Raw genomic sequence first — 21,462 nt, forward strand, 5'->3', positions numbered from 1 at the left:
ACATAAGTGGTCTGTGTGACGATGTATCCCTTAAGGCTTTATGGAAATATGCTTATGAATATATATGACATAACTGGAATATGTTCTGTGCTACATATGCCATGTAACATATCTATGTAAAGGTTATGATCTACTGAATCTATTAATCCTATTTGTATGCATGTATCATTTTTGTACTTAAAGTTATGAATATTGGCCGTGTACTGGCTTGATTTCTAAATAACCTTAGTAGAGCATTTGGTCAGTTCCTGGGGAAAGGAATTCGCAAAATTAAGTGCCCAATCAGGAAGCACTTAAGGAACAATGCATCTTGGAATGCTCCAATCCACATAAGAAGTCTTCCTGGAGACATTCAGGATACCATGTGGGCAATGGCTTCTGCTTGTAAAAAACTGAGAGTCATGCATGGACATGTGACTTGCTCAGGTGACTCCAGAACTCCATCTGGGAGCTGGACTTTGCATAGGAGAGAGGAGGGGGTATCCACCCACAAGAGAAAGTCTATTTAAACCTCCATTTTGTCTTCAGCTGACTAAAGAGAGAGCCTCTCCACCCCAAAGATACCTGAAAGAAACTGGAACAAAGGACAGTGACTGCAAGGGGTGTGAGTGATTGTTGGACCCAGACTAAAAGGAGATTAGTCTGTAAAAGGAAGCATTCTGGAACTGGTGAGGATCTTATCTGTATTCAGTTTCTTACTGTACTAGACATAGATTTGCGTGTTTTATTTTATTTTACTTAGTAATTCACTTTGTTCTGTCTGTCACTACTTGGAACCACTTAATACCTGGGGGTGGGGCAAACAGCTGTGCATACCTCTCTATCAGTATTATAGAGGGAGAACAATTCATGAGTTTACGCTGTATAAGCTTATACAGGGTAAAACGGATTTATTTGGGTTTAGACCCCATTGGGAGTTGGGCATCTAGTGTTAAAGACAAGAGCACTTCTGTAAACTGCTTTCAGTTAAGCCTGCAGCTGTTTGGAGCAAGTAATTCAGACCCTGGGTCTTTGTTAGAGCAGACGGGCGTGTCTGGCTCAGCAAGACAGGGTGCTGGGGTCCCGAGCTGGCAGGGAAAGCAGGGGCAAAGGCAGTCTTGGAACATCAGGTGGCAGCTCCCAAGGGGAGTTCAATGATTCAACCCATCATAGTCTGAGTGCCTCCATAGCTTGAAATATATTTGAAGTGATCATTAAAGTCTGACTTTCACAAAGAATGTAAAGAAAGGGATCTAGAAAGAGGTAACTGAAGGAATGACCAATGGGTAACTTTCTGTGAGACAGCATGAGAAGAACATTGATTATGGGAGCAGAATAACTAGATGAGAAAAGAGAGGTGTGAAATATCATTGTCTCCATCCACAGTCTGGACAAATCTTTGCCAGGTGCAAGAACTAATAAGAGGAGAAGTATGAATGAGTTGTTGGGCTTCGTCTATACTACAGAGTCTATGCCGACATAGCCCACTACTGTAGATGCTGCATATGCTGATAGAAGGAGGAGTTCTATGGTAAAGAAACACCTCCTCCCTGAACAACATTAGCTATGCCAGGGGTTCTCAAACTTCATTGCACCGTGACCCCCTTCTAACAACAAAAATTACTACTCTATCCCAGGAGGGGGGACCGAAGCCCGAGCCCCACTGCCCTGGGTGGGTGGGTGGGTGGAGGGGGCCTATAATCAAAGCTGAAGCTAAGGGCTTCAGGGGGCCTATAATCTGAGCCCCGACGTCTAGGGCTGAAGCTCTCAGGCTTCAGCTTCAGCCTCGGGTGGTGGGGCTCAGGCTTTGACTTTGGTACCAGGCCCAAGCAAATCTAAGCCAGAACTGGCAACCCCATTAAAATGGGGTCGTGACTCACTTTGGGGTCCTGACCCACAGTTTGAGTACCACTGAGCTATGCCAATAGAATCCCTCTGCTGATGGCATAGTTGCATCTACCCTGAGGAATTTGTCTTCATAACTATGTCGCTTGGGAGTATGTGGTTTTTCATATCCCTGACTGGCAGAGTTATATCAGTAAAAGTTTTAAGTGCAGACCAGGCCTAGAAATTTTATATCCATATCTTCCTAGAAAGACAGACTAAAACAGATACCATGATCCCCATTTTACTGATAGGTTACCTAGGTTATTCATAATGTCTGGATATCTCACAATGTTTAATATATTTACTCTCACAACAGTCTATGAAGTAGTGAGGAAAGTACTAATGTTTACATACAGAGCACTGAGGCAGAAAAAAACTCAATGATTACCTAAGGTCACACAGGATAATCTGTGGCAAACAGGCAATTGAACCTGGGTCTTCTAAGTCCCAGTCTTGGGCCCTGATCACTGGACCATCATTCCTCTCCTGTAAAAGGAAAACATTTTTAATAACTTACCCAAACGTCCTGGAACCCAAGCAAAATGGCAGGGAAGTACCATAGCCTGCTTTGCATCAGAGTGAATCCCTCTGGAAACAAGGAACCCGACTGGCAAAGGGATGGAGGTGTAAATGTATATTTCACTTCTCAAGTAAGAATGAATCTAAGGCCAATGTAATTTGTTATGGGTTTTCCTTCAAGAAACAAATTTGACGCTGTCGCTGTCTGACTGTGGTGTTAGCACACTATGCCAGATAAACCAGATAATATAATTTGCAAACATATGAGTTATAGTTAGGATATCAGGCCAATAGGTCACCACTAGATTGGATTACAAAGTGACATGCTACTGGTACAGCTTGCTGAATTGCATTAAATATTTGGAATATGTTGTTTTTTTTAAAACAGCTCCATTTTCAAATCCCTTAGAATTGGGTGTTTTCCCTGTAAGAAACCTAAAATTATAAACTGTTTGCAATTTTTCTATCCATTGGCAGCTCTGTAATAAACACGCAATTCTCTGTAAGACATGGGATACTCTGTTTATGCTAAGGCACTCTATGCTTTCCATGCCAGAAAATCAGAAAAGTGTGTGTTGGCATCTGGAAAGAACATACAGTGCTGATTCATGAAAGGAATGTACCAGAGTCTATTCTTGAACTAGTGGGGCTTCTGCCTACATCCTACCTACCCATGAGAACATTTATCTGTATAATGCAAAGTGTTTCACATGTAAAACAAAATGAGCACAACTTGGCTTTTGCATCACAGCAAAGCTTGGGCTGAATGTCATAGAAATTCTAAATGCTTCATTCATTTTTTGCCAGTTCTTACTCTTGTGATCATGAGCTAGGAGTCATCTTTGTGTCCTCCCTCTCTCTTGCCCTACACATGCAGGTTGTGTCCAGATCTTGCCACTTCTTTCTCCGTAACGTTCCTAAGACCACCATCTTCTTTCTGCTCACACAGCTGAAACTATCAGATAGGCCTCCATCATCTCCCATCTTGATTACTGTGCATGCTTCCTCTCTGGCTTTCCTAAAGATCACATCACCCCCTCCCCGTCAATGAGTTCAGAACTCCAATACCTAATTCATTATCCCTGTCCTATACCCCCTTTCTTCAGATCAGCCCTTCTTCCCTTTGCATTCACCCTATTTCACTACATCAAGTTTAGGCTTCTCATCCTTACTTTCCAGGCCCTTCACAATTTTGTCTCTCTCTACTTTGTCTGCTTCTGTCTCTTAAGGATAGCTCTTTAGAGGTATTTGAGTGCCTAAAGTCTATAGGCACCTAATTCCCAATAGGAGTTTGAAAATCTCACTAGGCATCTACCTGCATCTTTAGGCACCTAAATACCTTTAACAATCTAGCCCTTACTGCTTCAGTCCAAATGGCAGGCTTGTCAAAAACCAGCAGGAATGATCAGATTCCCCACTACCACATTCTGCACCACAAACACTGGCTGTTGCGTTCCAAAGATCTGTTTATTTGAAGGAAGCACATAATCCACCCACTGATTACCTTTGGGTCATCTGATAATCTCCTGTGCATATAGAACAACTGCAGAAATACAGTATCTACATAAAAAATCCTGCATGTATCCCCAGCAAAATCCTGTCCTAAACACTCACCCAGATGCTGGATTGGGAGGAAGGGAATATATCAGGAATGGCAGAGGAAGATCCACCATCCATCCACCTTGGGGCAGGGCAACATGATCTATAATACTCTTTACTGATCACTTAAAAAAAAAGCAACTATGTACACTGTTTTAGGGTATGTCTAGACTGCAAATAAATACATACACAAATAAAGACTCACAACAGCAAGTCTCAGAACTTGGATAAACAGACATGGGCTTACAGAGCTTATGCTGTAAGGCTAAAAATAGCAGTGTAAATTTTTGTGGTAGGGCTGGAGCCCAGGCTCTGAGACCCACCCCCCTCGCTGGATTTCAGACCTAGGCTCCAGCCTGAGTGGGAATATCAATGGACTCAGGCTCTGGGACTCACTGCCATGGGTCTTGTTTTGCAACGTAGACATACACCCTTAATATCTGCTGCCCACTACATTATGTGTCTGGAAGTCTGGCTGTAGAACTGATTGCATATGTGCAGCATATGGATTGCCAAGGGGCATTTTAACCATAGCCCTCTCCCAGAACTCCAGTGAGTGCTAAGCGCATATACTGTCCTCCTGTCCCCTTGTAACCTCTTCTCCCATTCCCAAGTGGAATCTTTTTTAAGGTTTATCAACTAGCACAACTAAGGAATTGTAAATAAGGAAGAGGTTAGCACCCCTTCATAGACTTAATATAGCCCCAAAGCAGCAACTTAAAAAGCAATGGATGAGGATGAGAGCTGGCCAGAGGATGACAATTCCATTTCACAACAACTTTTGAGATTTCAAAATTTGTTTTTGTTCCACATTGGAATGAAAACAAAACCTTGTGAAGGAGTTTGTGGAATGGAATTGTCAAAATGTCCATTTCGGGATTGAAAAGGTCAGGTTTACGATCTCTTGCTCATCCGCTAGAAAGTCCACTATGGACCCGATAAACCTTCCTGTTGAAACTTTGTCAAATCAATACGTGTTTCTGAAATGTTTTGCCTTTGACAAAACTGCAGATTTACTGCCCCTCCAACCACCGCCAAAAAAGGTTTTGAGCCAACTCTACTGAGGACATTCATTTCATTAAACCATATATGCATATACATGTGAAACAGTAGCTGAATTAGACATTTATTTACATAAATAAAGTCAACTTAAATATAGACTAAATTTATATTATGAAGTCAAACAGGACTCAAAGGTTGGTTGAGTAACAATGTTATATATTATAGTAACACGATTCTAACTTGATTCTCATTATAACATATCTATTAACAAAACTAATTGTGGTCAGAACACAAATGAATAACATTACCAAAAATTTGAAAGTATTTTAATAAATTTCCAATAAATGTGTTAGGATGATAGGGGAAATAAATGGGTATCTGGTGACCTGATACCTTCATCATATTCAAAACCAGAAAATAATTATTTATCAAAAGGATTCATTTTCTGCTGATTGTTAATATTAACCTTTATGTAACATATGAGAACCTAAAAATGGAGTAACCTGGGCTTGATTCTGAACTCACTAACACCAGTGTAATGAGGAGTAATTCCAGTGAAAGCAATGAAGTTACACCAATGTAAAACACATGTAAAAGAGACTGGAATTAGACCCTTTAAGTTGTTTCACTTTGATTAGTCTGTTACTGTAAATATGGTGTAGTCAAGGCTCCCTATTCTCAGTAAGGCCATCTGTGAACAAACACATGGAGTTTGCATCCATCTCCTGCCACATTTTTGGCAGAGTTCCTTCACCATTTTCCTTCTCTCTTTCTCTCTCTCTCACACACACACATGCATGTGTGCACACACACACACACACAGAAAGAGACAGAGCCACTTTCTGCCAGTCTGAGATCCCCTTCCTCACCTGTTCATGAGGCTCTATAATCTTTTGTGGCCCTTTCCCTCTTATTTGAACCAGAAAGGCAGATGATTAAGATGGAGCAGCATTCTCATGGGAGGAATGCTCAGTCTTTCAGAATATGCTGTAATTCCAATAGGCTTCTCTGTTCAGTCTCTCAGGTGGCAGCTTACCAACCAATGGAATGAAAATCTGAGACTTCTAGAACTGCTTCAGACTGTGTTGGAATATGCTGAATGTAAGATAAATAGAAGCAATGGCGATGCTGGTCCCTATAGCAAATCTCAATTCTCAGACCCTTACCTGCCTACCTATGCAGCAGATACCAGTTTGCTTTACAAAAGCATAGGTAGGGTGTATTCTGGCTTCACAACTGTGTTTGTCCCCAAGGACAAGTAACTAGGGACCCCTGCGATTGCATGGGTTGAAGTCCCTTCTTAAGGGATTACACCCCTCTACCCCTCTTGCCCTAGCTGCAGCCATGTGGTCAAATTATCCACAAGATCTCAGGGAGCTCCTGTGTGTGCCTGGCAGAGGAGAGCACCAACAAAAGTTTTCCCTGTCTGGCAGGAAGGGGCTAGGGAGAGAGAATCCCCACTGAGGCAGAGGTGAGTGCATAAAAGTGGATCACCATGTATCCAGGAGAGTGACCACAGATGTAGAAGATATGGCTGGGGCTGTAGAGAGTGAGTACTAAATTAAATTAGAGCATAAGCTTTCGTGGACTACAGCCCACTTCTTCGGATGCATCCGAAGAAGTGGGCTGTAGTCCACGAAAGCTTATGCTCTAATAAATCTGTTAGTCTCTAAGGTGCCACAAGTACTCCTGTTCTTTTTGCGGATACAGACTAACACGGCTGCTACTCTGAAACCTAAATTAAATTCTCTCTCCCATTCAGGCAGGAGCAATAGCAGGGAGCCAGGCTTGATCTCGCTCCTCTACTGACAGGATCAGCTGCTGCCTGGAATCTAATTGCTCCTTCTCCTCTGTGCAGAGGAGCCATAGCAGTAGCAGGAGAATGGACTAGACCAGGGGTCGGCAGCCTTTCAGAAGTGGTGTGCCGAGTCCAGGGCCAGTTCCAGCATTTCTGCCGCCCCAAGCAAAAAAAAAAAAAAAAAAAAAGCCGCGATTGGCGGCGGCAGTTCAGCGGCAGATCCTTCGCTCCTAGAGGGAGTGAGGGACCTTCCGCCCCCGAATTGCCGCAGGTGCCGCCCCTCTCCCTTGGCCGCCCCAAGCACCTGCTTGTTAAGCTGGTGCCTGGAGCCGGCCCTGGCCGAGTCTTCATTTATTCACTCTGATTTAAGGTTTCACGTGCCAGTAATACATTTTAACGTTTTTAGAAGGTCTTTTTCTATAAGTCTATAATATATAACTAAACTATTTTTGTATGTAAAGTAAATAAGATATTTTAAAATGTTTAAGAAGCTTCATTTAAAATTAAATTAAAATGCAGAGCCCCCCGGACCGGTGGCCAGGACCCGGGCAGTGTGAGTGCCACTGAAAATCAGCTCACGTGCCGCCTCTGACATGCGTGCCGTAGGTTGCCTACCCCTGGACTAGAGACTCAATCAGCCACTTCCAGCATATAAGAGGATGTGACACTGGAAAGGGGACAGGGACTGACACTGAACTCCCTGCCCTCTACCACCGCCAAATGAGGATCCGGAGGCGAGCCAGGGTCAAGAGACAAGCAGCTTTGCTGCAGCAGGTACTGAGGGATCAGTGGAGTGAGGAGAGTCACTATTCTGCTGGTAGGAAGCAGAGCATCTCCATTGCCAATGAGAGAATGGGAGAATGCCTGCTGCTCTTGGTGGGAAACTGCTAGGGCCTGCAGACTCAAAACACCATCTCTTCAGAGCTAGCTTTAAGAAAAGAACCAGAACCTTATTCAGACTGGCTTAGACCTGTATAGAGGGATGAGTCAGACTGGATCAGACCCACCTAGAGAGTAAGAGCGGTCAAAGACTATATGTGCCAGAGAGGAGAAGCCTGACTTTTTGGGATTGGACTAGTGGGGCAACCCTGCATTTGTGGGGGAGCCAAGATATGCCTGTTTAGAGTCACAAACTTTAAGGTCAGAAGGGACCATTATGATCGTCTAGTCTGACCTCCTGCACAACGCAGGCCACAGAATCTCACCCACCCACTCCTGTAATAAACCCCTAACCTATGTCTGAGCTATTGAAGTCCTCAAATCATGGTTTAAAGACTTCCAAGGTGCAGAGAATCCTCCAGCAAGTGACACGTGCCCCACGCTGCAGAGGAAGGCGAAACCCACCCAGGGCCTCTGCCAATCTGCCCTGGAGGAAAATTCCTTCCCGACACCAAATAAGGTGATCAGCTAAACCCTGAGCATGTGGGCAAGACTCACCAGCCAGACACCCAGGAAACAATTCTCTGCAGTAACTCAGATCCCACCCCATCTAACATCCCATCACAGGCCACTGGGCATATTTACTGTTAATAGTCAAAGATCAATTAATTGCCAAAATTAGGCTATCCCATCATACCATCCCCTCCATAAACTTATCAAGCTTAGTCTTGAAGCCAGATATGTCTTTTGCCCCCACTGCTTCCCTTGGAAGGCTGTTCCAGAACTTCACTCCTCTGATGGTTAGAAACCTTCATCCAATTTCAAGTCTAAACTTCCTGATGGCCAGTTTATATCCATTTGTTCTTGTGTTCACATTGGTACTGAGCTTAAATAGTTCCTCTCCCTCCCTGGTATTTATCCCTCTGATATATTTATAGAGAGCAATCATATCTCCTCTCAGCCTTCTTTTGGTTAGGCTAAACAAGCCAAGATCTTTGAGTCTCCTTTCATTAAGACAGGTTTTCCATTCTTCGAATCATCCTAGTAGCCCTTCTCTGTACCTTTTTCAGTTTGAATTCATCCTTCTTAAACATGGGAGACCAGAACTGCACACAGTATTCCAGATGAGGTCTCACCAGTACCTTGTATAACAGTACTAACACCTCCTTATCTCTACTGGAAATACCTCGCCTGATGCATCCCAAGACCGCATTAGCTTTTTTCACGGCCATATCACATTGGCGGCTCATAGTCATCCTGTGATCAACCAATACTCCGAGGTCCTTCTCCTCCTATGTTACTTCCAACTGATGAGTCCCCAGCTTACAACAAAATTTCTTGTTATTAATCCCTAAATGCATGACCTTGCACTTTTCACTATTAAATTTCATCCTATTACTATTACTCCAGTTTACAAGGTCATCTAGATCTTCCTGTATGATATCCCGGTCCGTCTCTGTATTGGCAATACCTCCCAGCTTTGTGTCATCTGCAAACTTTATTAGTACACTCCTACTTTTTGTGCCAAGGTCAGTAATAAAAAGATTAAATAAGATTGTTCCCAAAACCGATCTCTGAGGAACTCCACTAGTAACCTCCCTCCAGCCTGACAGTTCACCTTTCAGTATGACCCGTTGTAATCTCCCCTTTAACCAGTTCCTTATGCACCTTTCAATTTTCATATTGATCCCCATCTTTTCCAATTTAGCTAATAATTCCCCATGTGGAACAATAGCAAATGCCTTACTGAAATCAAGATAAATTAGATCCACGCGTTTATAGGCAAGCCACCAAGTAACCAGTCCTGAAGGTCAGGTCAGGCAGGAGCTCTTTAGATAGGCAGTGGTTACCAATGAAACTGAGGTGGTACAAACAGATGAGACTGTGCCACAGGACCTGGGAGGGGCAAATCACTGGTGGCCTGGGGTATACACAAGGTAGTTTTAAGCCGTTTTATAAATTTGTTCTGAATAAACTGATTGTTCTCAGAGTGCATTTGTGTATTCCTGGGTTGACTGTAGAATAACAGTCATTGCTCTGTGTGTATGGGGTGATCAGGCCACCATTCTAGAATTTCCCCTCTGGGTGAAGATTAATACAGTTCTATGCAAAGTCATTCTGGATTCCTCCTCCGTATAAACCTGGGAGTTGTTGCTGCTCTCAGAATTTATCTAAACATAAAAGAAAACATAAAAAGATTTGAAGTTCAGTCTGGAGAGTTGCCTTAAAAGTTTAGGATGAAATATTTTAATTTGGGGTATCTATAGGTGAGCACCTAAACTGATATTTAGGCACCTATATAAAAGAAGCCTTGTTTTCAAAGGTATTGAGTCACCTGTAGCTCCCATTTGCGGGCAATCAGTGCACCTGAAAAATCAGGACACTTATTTAGGTGCCTAAACTTTTAAATATGGATTCAGGAGCCTAATTCTAGGCATCCAAATTTGATGCCTGTATGTTCATACCAACTATGTGAACCTCTTGAGTGCGCAAAATAGATCTGGAATTGGCATGAGAAGATCCTTGTTGCTAGCATTTTGATGTTTCTGCTTCAGTTCCCAAATACAGAACAAGCGTGCAAATGAAATAATTTATAATAAAATTAATTGAACTTCTTCAGATCGCAAAGCTTCAGTGAAGTGTTGAATTTCTTTTTTTAATGTGAACTGTAAGCCCCATGGGGCAGATTCTCAGCTAGTGTAAGTCGTCATCACTCTATTCACAGCTGAGACTGTGCCTCCATAAACGTACATCATGTATACAGCACAGAACATTGTTTATACCAAAGAATTTAATTTGCATAATTTGAGGATACAGTGTAATTTTTCAGGAAAGAAACTGTGACTAGCCAGCAGTAATCTAAACTGTTGTTGAAACGTATCCTAAAACTGGAAATCTATGGAAGCTTAGACATTTACTTCAATAATCACAGGATTGGGACCTAAGTAAATCTTTGGCCAATGAGGTTGAATCTAATTGGGATTTTTTTTTTTTTTTTTGCAGTATCCACCCAGCTCCCTTCAAACAATCACTGTATGGTGATAAACTACTAGGAACATGGGGAGAATAGCCAGTCTTATGATTTTTATGGCCATGCCCTCTGTCACCTTACTTAGGAAACTCATGAATTGGCCAAGTCTATATGGAAAGGCCACATCAGGGTCACAATACAAAGGCTACCTTTTTTGTGCTGCTGAGAGGATATGTTTTCAGCCATATAAATGAAAGGGCACATGTGCAGGCAAACCAGGCACATTGAGGTGTGTGTGTTCATGAAAAATTGGGGAGGATATTCTAAAATGATGTCAGGATAAAGGGAGAAAAAAAGATGTGCCAAGAAATTATGCTATGTACCTACATAGAGTGTGTCGATTTTTCAGCCCACTGCTGGTCTTCATATGTTGTTTTGATGCTTTAATAAGGCTTCTTTAAAGATTGTAGGCCTGACATTCCCCATTATGTAGTCACTTAGACCCTCAGAGTACAATGACTTCACATGGGTGGACTACATAGAGCCCTTGATGTAGGGCTCTATGCAGGGACAGGGATCTGCCCACAAGAAGCTCATTGCCAGACTGGGCCTCTACACCCAGGCAATGTGGGTAAAAAGTTCTACCAAGTCAGAACAATAAGAGTTTTACTCTCACTTTGGTCTCAGTTTTCACCAGAGTAAATGATGGCACAGGCACAGAGCAATGGAGAATGAAGCCCTATGTAATGAATGTGTGCACATCTGACATGATGTCCAGTTTTGTACTAGATATTGTCACACAGAAATGCTTCCCAGACCAGCTCAAAACTGATGAACCTCATTCCTGTTGAACCACTGCAGTAATCAAATTGTTATCCCCAAAACACATGGTGCCTCATGATTTTGGCAGTAGATCCTGTGCTGTGGGAGATTCTTCCATTAATGAGAGCACAGATACTTCAAATGGGCATATAATAAACAGAAAATAAATTACCCCCTCTCCCTTCAAAAGAACTAATCAAGTACTACAGGAAAATGAATGTAAATAAAATATTGATTAAGAACTAAAAGGATTTTAATTATATTACTTACAGAAATAATTTAATTTAACCTAAACAGACAACTGGGAGCAGATATTTTGCCTAAGCATTTTTCAGATCACTAATTAAAATTTCCAGGAGGAAATTTGAGTTTAGTGTCTGGATCTTAAAGATAAACAGTGTTTGTGTTTCTTTTCATTACATTTTTATGAAGGTTTATGCAGGGATGAAATGTAATTTTGCTTGTGCTCTCTTTAAAATAATATGATGACCTGGATGTTTCATACTCCATGCTTACCTTTTAATACAGGAAAGTTGAAAAATAAAACAGGATTTGGATTGGAGATGTGTCACACATATTTCCTTTTCATGGGGATTTATATCTACATTGCTTATGGGATCATGGATGTAAAGGCTTTTTGTTTTGTTCTGTTTTTTGCAAGAGAAAAACAATTACAGCTTTAGGGCTCCACCTTGTTCCCAATGACACCAAGTGGGCATTTTGCCACTAACTTCAGTGAGAACAGGATCAGATCCTTTATTTCAAGTCTTAAGGATTTGATCCAAAGCACACTGAAAACTCATATAGACTTCAGCAGATTTTGGGTCAGGCCCCAAGTGCCTGAAGTGTAATGAAGGACATCAGTGAATCTATATCTTTTGTTTTATATAGCATTTGGCTTTCCATGCTTCCTCCTGCTTTACAACAGGTTATTTACTAGACTTCTGATTATTTATTTCTACATTACTAAATGGGAAAGAGAGTCAATAATAATCTAATAAATAGAATAGGAAAGAGTTGCATAAAGAGGCATCTCATTTTCAAGATTTCTTTAGGAATCCTTCATAGCTACCAGTTCTGTAGAGATTCTTTATCTATCCATAGCTGTAATTTTACAAATCTGAATAAATCTCTCTTCTTCCCCTCAGGTGGGGAGAAGTGCTCTGTAGCCTCTCATGTGAAAGGTGAATGATAGGCTTCTGTTGAGTTACTCCACCACTACCTCACACATGAAGAAAAGGTGAATGAACTCCCCCTTGTTACTCTGAACTTCCTTATCCTCAGATTGGGAAGGAGGTAACAAAGAGATTCTTCCTCCCTGTGGATGGGAAGGATGTAAAACTGAAGCCCTTCTGGAGTCCACCTACCATCGGGAAGGAGAATGTGAAGGGGAGACAAGAGGAAAGGGAACAAGGACGAAGAAAGGGGTGGGATAGGAGACCTTGAGGGGCTGAGGAAGAGGGGAGGGTACAGTCAGAGTACGCAGACAGTGGGAAATACAAAGAGAAGGATAGACAATGATGAGAGAAGATGGAGGAAAAAGGGAGTCAGAAGGGAGGACAGAGAGAAGAAAAGTGGTGAGAGAACATAGGGAAGGAAAGAGGAAAAGACCAATCAAAAAGGAACACAAAGAAAAGAAGCACAGGGAAGGAGGGCGCTGACTGTGTAATCTTTTCACACATTGGGGAACAAATGAAGAAGTTAGTCCCATTGAGTAAGTGCTCCTTATGTAAGGACTAGGCACTAGAGCTCAGGGATAGAAGAGATGGAATGTGGAGAAAGTGATTAGGAGAGAGAATCAGGATAGGGAGAGATGACCAGGAGAGGAGATGGAGGGGCAGCAGTGGAGGCCTATTAGTTCAGTTTTCCCTCTGGAGGGTACGAGATGCCCCCCCAGTTTTTTTCCTTATTGTATAGGTTCACACTATTTATTTTTGGTAGAGCTTCTTTGTAAGGCTTGTCCTGATTTGTGGGACACTGACAAGGATATGGGTTTTTTAATAGATTTTTTTTAATAGAAAAAGTAGGTCTTTGCTATAGTGACTAACATTTTTATTACAGTAGCGCCTAGAGGCTCCAACAGAGATTGGTTCCCTATTGCATTAGGTGTTCTGCAAACAAGTACACCTCTACCCCAATATAACGCGACCCGATATAACATGAATTCCGATATAATGCGGCAAAGCAGCGCTTCGGGGGGGCGGGACTGCGCACTCCGGCGGATCAAAGCAAGTTCAAAGTAACGCAGTTTCACCTATAACACGGTAAGATTTTTTGGCTCCCAAGGACAGTGTTATATCAGGGTAGAGGTATAGTACGAAACAATAATCTCTGCCCCAAAGACAAGACAAAGAAGGGGGGAGGGGAAATAGAGGGGTGAAGTGAATTGACCAAGGTCGCACAGCAGGTCAACAGCAGAGCCAAGTAGAGTACCTGTGGCCTTCCAACTAACCCAGTGCCCCATCCTCTGTAATATACTGTCTCCCACTAGACCAAACTTCCTCCAAAGACTAGATATGGGTAGCATATGCCATATTGCAGTTGACACATAATATATACGTTGTGCATTTTTAATGGAAATGCATAACTGTCTCAGACAGGCATTATATGAATCAGTAAAATCAATCAATTAATAGAACAAAGAGCATCTTTTCACCATTTTATCTGAACATGTTTAAAATAACTACCCTAGTGTGGTTATATCAGTTATTCAGCCTTCTGTGGTTTATAAACTAAATTCCATGAAGTCTTCTGTGTATGATACTGTCCCAAAAAGCCTTGTAAACACAGGTCCTCTCAAGGCAGTTTTTATTGATGAGAGTGTGGGCATAGGAGGGGTCACATTGTGTCCATGCCATCATCTGTCCCTCCGCTCAGTGTTGCACATTTTATTTTATGCTATTAGCTGCTGTCTTCGAATTCAAAAGGGGTTGCATTTCAGCTCTACTGCATGTATATAGTTTTATCTCTCTAGATGAAAGATACTACTAAACTAATACCATAGTGTTGTGACTGTAGAATTAATACTTGATTGAACAATACAAATAGGGGAGCTGCACCAGTATGCATTAGTACATTGCATGTAAACCAAATGTGCGTGTGCTTACGAACTTTGGAGAAAGGGAGAGCTGTTTAGTGTGTTGGCTGACTGTTTGTTGTGTGTTGTGCATGTACATGAAGCTGCAATGTTAAGAAGTTGAGAGTGAAGTTGAAACATGAAGTGTAAGATAAAGGAAGTGTTTGAACTGCTAGATCTTTAATGATGTGTGGGGAGTCTGAGATGTCATTTGCAAATGTAAGTTGTATATTCTGTTTTCTTTTCTTGACCCTGTCTGAAAAACAATATTTTCTACCACCAGCCTACCGCAGGCAGAAAAAAAAAAAAGAAGAGGCAGAATTCTCATATTTAAATCACATTTTCCTTTCTTCTTTGGGTCGGCCCCACTCCAATCTTTTAACTTTATCCGCCTCCCTTTGTCTGTGTGTTCTATACACACTGAAAAACATAATAGACAAAAGATATACATACATAATATAAAATATGGTTTGTATTTAATCATGTATGGACTTTTGTTAAGAAAGGGTTGAAGAAATATGTGGGGTCTTCAGTACTCCTTTTTTATTCAATATAAAGTGAATATCTATATAAACCAGTCACATTCTTCACTATGATTTGTGTGGCAAATTCAGCCCCTTTTTTTCTATTCATGAAAATTCCAGATCAACTTTCTAATGAATTTGATTTGGTTGTTTTGTTGTGGTGAAAAATTGTTCTGTCCCAACATTTGCTAGTGTAAGAGGGGGAATGGTCCCGCTATTATGGGGAACTTTCCTGGCTTATACACTACCCATTGAAATGGTATAGCAAAAGGATCTGAGTCCTTGCTCCCACTTCCTTTACCCTGAGGCTTGCCTGACCTCAAGGGCTCCCCTTCCACTCAGGGCCGGCTCCAGGCACCAGCCCACCAAGCATGTGCTTGGGGCGGTGCCTGGAGGGGGGCGGTACGGCGGGGTGCTCCGGCCCGAGAGCGGGGAGGCGGAGGTGCTCCGGCCCGCAGCGGGCTTGCCATCCTCCCCCCGGCGCTCTGGCCGGTCGGGGATTGCAGGCCCATGGCCGGGCTCGGCGCCCTCCCCTGCCGCGCTGGGGTGAGGGGGGCGGCTTTTTTTGCCTAGCTTCCACTCTCCCGTCTGGCAGAGTCCTCATAACCCCAACAAGGCTGGGCCCAGATTTCTGGGGGGCTCGACCCCCAACCTTGTCATAGTCACTTAGGGCAGGGGCTAGGGTGTCCCCACTCCGGGGTGCTCTCTCTGCACTGGATGCTTCCGTGACCCACTGATCATTACATATAGTTCAAAGCAAATGCAAGGTATTAAACAGCAACCAAAAGAAAAAAATGGGAAAGGCTAAAGGAAAACACGTCACCCCCCTCTGTGGCACGGGGACATCACAACCAGCGTCTCTGGAATGTAAGGGAAGTTCAGCCTGTTCCTCACAAGTCCCAGGCCTCCTGCCCAGGCCCTGGCTGGGCTGCAGGGATGCTGTGGGTCAGACACTTGCTCTGGAAGTGGCCACACGCTCTCAGGCTCTAGGTAGCAAGACCTTCTTCCCAGCTTCGCCCCCATACTGTCAGGGTTACAATCCCCCTCCAAGTCTGGCCTGCAGGGCCTCTTGTCTGGAGGTGTCTCCCTGCACTGGTCCCGCTATCCAGAGTCCCCCTCGCTCTCCCCAGCTGCTCACTGCACCCCACTCCGGACTGCTCCAGCCCCAGCTCCAGCTCTGCTCTGCTCTGCCTCAGCTCCAGCTCCACTCTGCCTCAGCACTGCTGCTGCTCTGCCTCCAGCTCCCTGGGCTGCTTCTCTGGCCCCTCTGGCTCTGGTTGCTACAGCCGACTCCCAGCACAGGCCTGCTCTGTGGGCTGCTTCTGTGACTCTGCTCCCAGCTCTGACTTGCTTCCTGGGCTGCTTCTCTGGCCCCTCTGGCTGGCACAGCTCTGCTCCCCAGCTCAGCTTGGGCACCTGCTTTCTCCTTAGCGAGGCCCCACTCTGTCTAACCCAGGCAATTCCACGGAGGACAGGACCCCCCTGGCCTCCTGACTCCCTGATTAGCCTGCCTGCCCTGTCAATCAGGCTGACCTGGAGCATTGGCCTCTCCCCATTGTTCCTGGGGATTGTCAGTCTCAGGCTCCTGATTTCCCATGGACTCTTCTCCTTTCTTTTGGTATAGGGAGCTAGCCAACCAAAACACCCCCCTGCGTTTTAGTAAGGGGAGAACAGTTCCCTTATACGAGCATACATAAGAGCAAAACTTCCCTCATGCAAAAGATCATTAAACATGAACAGAACTGAATCAAAATGCCATTCCGAATTCACAAAAATGTCTGCGAATGACTTCCATGCCCATTATAGCCCTAACTATATCCTTAAGTGCTGTTGCTGAATCGGGGCCTAATTGCTGAGCTCTAGTATAAAGCTTGATGGGAGAGAAGGGATGGTCCTGTGGTTAGGGAACCAGTCTTGGATTTGGACAACTGAGGTTCAATTAATTCCCTGCTCTACTACAGACTTCCTCATGATGACCTGGGGGCAAATCACTTAGTATCTTTGTGTCCACATGCCCCATCCTTAAAATGGGGATAATAGCACTTTCCTATCTCCAGAGGAACACCCACGTGTATTGTGGTGAGGATAAATATATTAAATGTTGTAAAGTGCTTAGATACTACTGTAATTCAGCCCAAACATGTACCTAAAATAGATGACCAATGACTACAACCTGCGCTACTAACAGAATATCACAGTACTTCAAAGAGTGCTTAAAAGCAAATGATGCAGCATGGTGGCTTGTGTTCTGTCCTTTGAACCTGATAAGATATAGCATGGAGATCATTCAAAGGGCCAGAACCTACTCAAGTTAAAGTAGCATTGATCTCAGTGGGAATTTTGTCTCATTGAAGAGAACCTAGAACAAACCTATGTATGCAATTGAGTTCTAAAGTGATCTACACAAGGTGGAATTTATTTTAAATCAAGTATGTTAGGGATTACAAGTTGGCTAAGAGAGACCATGGTAAATCACACGTAGCATAGAAGAAATCAGATACAAAATACAGTTTAACTGGCTGGTGCTACAGGATAAAGCTGTGTACTTGAAATTATAGTACCATTTTATTAACAGGATTAGTGGGTTTTTTGTACTTTTGAATTCTGCTACCATTCTGGTACAGCCTCTGATTCTGCTTATCTCTTGGTACAGGTTGGTGGAGATATGTTTGTAATTTTTCCTTTGAAATATTTGCACTTACGCACAAAAGTCAATCCAGAATTCAAATAAATCACTATAAGGATGTACTGGTTGACAATACGTCTTACCTGAATGTGCCTGGTTTGCCTGCACATGTGCCCTTTCATTTATATGGCTGACAGCATATCTTCTCAGCAGCACAGAAAATGTAGCCTTTATATTGTGACCCTGATGTGGCCTTTTCATATAGACTTTGCCAATTCATGAGTTTCCTAAATAAGGTGACAGAGAGCATGGCCATAAAAATCATCAGACTGGGTATTCTCCCCATGTTCGTAGTAGTTTATCACCATACAGTGATTGTTTGAAGGGAGCTGGGTGGATATTGGGGAAAAAAAAAATCCCCATTAGGATTCATTCACTCTTTTAAGCCAAATCGCTGTGATTGTATTTGCCTGTTCTCTGTAAATATCCTAGTGAGTGATTTTACTATCAGGGATATTATCATAACAGCAGACTTTGAGAAATATTTCAGACTTTTCCTGGAAAACGTAACAGAAGCCAGTCTGGTCTGGCTTTGGGCCTATCCACTGCCTCAATTCCCCTCTCTGTCAGGTTTTCCCAGCTTTCAGCATGGTTATTTTACACAGGTGCCTTAATCACAGGTTGCTTTTATTTTCGCAGAAGCATGTTCCTAGCAATGTGCTCCCCTGTCACATAACTTCACTAATTTCCTTCACCCTGACAGGTGAGCTACACCTGGCACAGGTGCAGCTGAGCTCTAGCCTGCTGGGAACTGGGAAAATATTATTATTTATTATCTGTATTCCAGTAGCACCTAGAAGTCTCAACTGAGATTAGGCCCCATTGTGCTAGGTGCTGTACTTATCCATAGTAAGAGAGAATCTGTGCCCTGGAAAGTTTATAATCTAAGGCACCTAAATAAGTACTTTCAACAGGATTTAGATACTTTTGAAAATGCCACCCTAGACTATCTTTCCAGCTTGAGTCAAATGGTGTAGTTTAGCCGTGCTTTAATGGCTGTGCAGAGTTCACTCCTTCTCAGAGCTCCCACGATCAGTAATTGTGCCCATTCTTTGCAGGATGGATGAAGGTGGGGAAGGGAGTTTCTTTCTGCCTCTCTTACACCATGCACCTACAGAGAGGTCAGACATAAGCTGGTTCTCTATATCCTGGACAGACCCAAGCACATTGCTGATGCTTACCTAATACATAATGATGATAATGTATTTAAGATTGTGAGTGTTCACACTAGAACTCTCATTCTGTGGTGTATGCTAATCCAATAAGGTGACAGAAACTTACCATGTGACATGTGTCCACTCAAAACAGGTTGAATGTTAAGTACTGACTATTCCTGAAGGAATGCTCACGAACAAGTTGCAGTTGAAAAAATATTTGCAGAAGTTATTCAGAGCCTAATTTCAAATAAGACATGAATAAGAGAAAGCTATTATTTGTTGGTGCACTATTTACAAACAGGAAAAGAGCTAAAATTAGTTTAATAAATTACTCACCTAGCTCTAGTGTGTTGGCCTTAGTTATTTTGTCATCTTAATTCCCTGTGCTCTGTCTTTTGCTGTTGAAAGTCAGTTTTCACATCCGGTAAGGCATGTTCTGAGATTTTAGCCGCCCCTGTGGAGCTATTATCTGATTCCTCATTGTTGCAGGTATGAATGGGGAAAAGTCAATTATTGTATTCATGACTGTAGTGGCTTTTCTTTCTGTATAAATGTCAATTAATCCTAGATCAGCTATATATACTTTTTCAAGGATTTCAGTGCTTGTGTAAGCGGGGGAATGGTCCCGCTATTGTGGGGGAACTTTCCTGGCTTCTGCACTACCCCGGTGAAGTGGGCTAGTGAAAGGATCTGAGTCCTCGCTCCCACTTTATTTACCCAGATGTCTCCCTGCCCTCGAGGACACCCCTTCCACTCTCCTGTCTGGCAGAGTCCTTGTAACCCTAACAAGGCTGGGCTCAGGATTCCTGGGGGGCTCAACCCCCAACCCTGCTGTGGTCACCTGGGACAGGGGCTAGGGTGTCCCCACTCCGGGGTACTCTCTCTGCACTGGGCACCTCCCTGACCCACTGATCATTTCATACAATTTAAAGCAAATACAAGTTGTTTAATTAACAATTAATTAAAAAAAAGAGTAAGGAAAAATGAGAAAAGTGAAAGGAAAACACATCACCCTGTTCTGTGGCAGGGAACATCACAAACAGTGTCTCTGGACATCAGGGCACTTCACAGTCTGTTCCTTGTAGGTCCCAGGTCTCCTTCTCAGGCCCTGGCTGTGCTGCAGGGATGCTGCAGGTTGGACACTTGCAATGGTGGTGGCCACACACCTCCGGGCTTTGGGTGGTGGGACCCTTCTTCCCAGCATCAGCCCCCCATTGGGTTAAGATCCCCCTCCCAGTCTGGCCTGCAAGGACCCTTGGCTGGGGGTATCTTTCTGCACTGGGCCCTTTGCTCAAGGTCCCACTCTGGCTGGCGCCAGTTGCTCACCACACCTGACTCTGTGGCTGCAGCTCTGCTCCTAGCACAGGATCTGCTCTCCCTGGGCTGTCTCTGGCTCTGCTCCCAACTCTGACCTGCTTCCTGAGCTGCTTTTCTGGCCCCTCTGGATCTGGCACTGCTCTGCTTGGGCCCCTGCTTTCTCCTTAGCTCGGCCCCACTCTGTCTGACCCTGGCAATTCCAGCTCACATGGAGGACGGGACCCCCAAGCCTCCTGACTCCCTGATTAGCCTGCCCGCCCTGTCAATCAGGCTCAGAGGCTGAGGCTGACCTGGAGCATTGGCCTCTCCCCATTCTTTTAGTACTGGGAGCTAGCCAACCCAAACACGCCCACTGAATGTTAGTAAGGGGGCAACAGTCCCCTTACACTTGCTCCTTAGCTTGTGTGGTTGTCCTAGAGATCTCCCGCAAGCTGTGTAGGCAAAATCCTCAACCAAGAAGGAAAATTCCAGAATTTATGATTTAAAGAGATTAAAATTTAGTTTGTAAAATGATGACCAGACTTAGATACTGTGATTTCTTGTAAGGGAGCCATCAACCCAGATTTGTAGCAGTGTGGTTTGTTTATGACCTCCTAATGATTTTACAATTGGTTTCAAATCTCCTTTTTGTGGCACAAGATGGCTATTCTACATTCCTTATTTAAGATGTGCCAGAGAAACTCACCCATGCTCTTTAATCTCTTGCTGTAAATGATGCATTTCTTAAACATTGCCTTCCGTTTTCTTAGATTTTTTTTATGGGACTGTTTAGTCTGTTTACCGCTTTGCAATGTGTGTGATTGTCATTACATTTTGTCATTACATTTTCTCTGTGCTCTTATCGTTGTATTCAATCGACAGTGATTGCCATAAATAAGATAAGAAGAAAGGAAAATTGATTTGAAAAATAGCAGCAAAGACAGATACAGTATTGTATGAAATGGAGATAGTTGATCATGAAGGTCTAGTAAAACATAAAGATGAATAAGAATCACTTTCAGAACATTCAAAGCCATGTCCTTCTGCTATATGGGGGTCAGTGAATGCAATTTTAACTGCCATATTTCATGCCATAACATTATAATGGTCCTGAATCCCCTTTGTATGCCTGAGTGATGAAACAATATAATTATATTATACAAGTAGTAATTATTCAAGATACTAGAATTTTAGAATGCTAATATATTTCAAGGAACTTAAAATAAAAAGAGGGTTTTTAGTTATATAAATAGAAAGAGACTAAGGA

General features: G+C 43.2%; 1 long non-coding RNA gene across 1 annotated transcript in view; it reads left to right on the forward strand.

Annotated features, from left to right (window-relative positions):
• The first annotated feature begins 312 nt into the window (after window positions 1-312).
• LOC135973703 (uncharacterized) overlaps window positions 313-21,462 on the forward strand; it is a 64,410-nt gene continuing 43,260 nt past the window's right edge. The window contains exon 1 of the long non-coding RNA XR_010590673.1: window positions 313-668. This is a non-coding gene — a long non-coding RNA (uncharacterized LOC135973703). The remainder of the gene's footprint in view (window positions 669-21,462) is intronic.

The sequence above is a fragment of the Chrysemys picta genome, chromosome 9 (genome assembly GCF_011386835.1).
Source record: "Chrysemys picta bellii isolate R12L10 chromosome 9, ASM1138683v2, whole genome shotgun sequence".
NCBI lineage: Eukaryota > Metazoa > Chordata > Testudines > Emydidae > Chrysemys > Chrysemys picta.